We start from the raw sequence: 230 nt of genomic DNA, 5'->3' as shown, positions 1-230 counted from the left end.
ATTCCTTTGGATAAGATTGGGGTCTGCTGTTCATTTTCCCAGTTCTATGCCTGGTTACTATTTGGGAATCTTTGCATGGGACTTGTGTATGCTGACACATGCTCATATGATTCTATGGCTAGAGTATCAGTATATGTTTATCTTTTGGGTTTGAGGAAACTCCAGAAATCTCCTATACTATACAACATTTCTTGCATTTCTATATAGTGAATTGTATATAAAAGTATTTA

The sequence above is a fragment of the Nannospalax galili genome, unplaced genomic scaffold (assembly GCF_000622305.1).
Source record: "Nannospalax galili isolate Female #2095 unplaced genomic scaffold, S.galili_v1.0 scaffold5048, whole genome shotgun sequence".
In the NCBI taxonomy this organism is placed as follows: domain Eukaryota; kingdom Metazoa; phylum Chordata; class Mammalia; order Rodentia; family Spalacidae; genus Nannospalax; species Nannospalax galili.
Note: the sequence above shows the minus strand (reverse complement) of the source record.